Source organism: Cervus elaphus, chromosome 32 (assembly GCF_910594005.1).
Source record: "Cervus elaphus chromosome 32, mCerEla1.1, whole genome shotgun sequence".
Taxonomy (NCBI): domain Eukaryota; kingdom Metazoa; phylum Chordata; class Mammalia; order Artiodactyla; family Cervidae; genus Cervus; species Cervus elaphus.
The window spans coordinates 13,645,368-13,646,045 of NC_057846.1; the positions used below are offsets into that span (position 1 = coordinate 13,645,368).

General features: G+C 38.8%; 1 non-coding gene across 1 annotated transcript; it reads left to right on the top strand.

Moving 5' to 3' along the window:
* On the top strand, nt 1–107 carry LOC122688144. The gene has a single exon (XR_006339362.1). It is a non-coding gene; the product is annotated as a U6 spliceosomal RNA (small nuclear RNA).
* Nucleotides 108–678: the final 571 nt, after the last annotated feature.

Below are 678 nucleotides of genomic sequence, written 5' to 3' on the forward strand. Positions count from 1 at the left end.
GTGCTCGCTTCGGCAGCGCATATGCTAAAATTGGAACGATACAGAGAAGATTAGCATGGCCCCTGCGCAAGGATGACACGCAAATTCGTGAAGCGTTCCATATTTAAAAAAAAAAAAAAAAAGAGAAAAATATCCACTCACTGTTAAACATCATTTTTCATCAGGCAAATGGAAATTAAAAATAACAGTGAGATACCCATGAATCCTACCATAAGCACTGAAGTTTATAAGGCTGGAAGAATCAAGAATGTAGAGCAGTGGTAACTCTCAGACATTTCTGATGTGAGATGAGCAGTTAGAAGCACTTGGAAAAATGTGGGTAACGTCTACTAAAAAACGAAACCTTAGCATAACCTACAGACCAGTCATTTCACTCCTGGCTATGTGATACACAGCAAACTGATTACATCCATGAAAATACAAGAAGAGCAAAGTACAAGAATGCTTAATTAACTTCGTAATAGCGCCAAACTGGAAATAATCCAAACTACCATCAGTGGTAGAATGGCAGATCCAGAGACATCATACAATGGATAGCAGAGTAATATACAATACTAACGCACAGAACAACATGGGTATACCAGGTAGGTGTACCAACGAGGCAAATAAGTAAGATGTAGAGGGGACACCATGTGTTTTTATTTGTATATAGCCCAAGGACAGGAAGAACTGACAAAG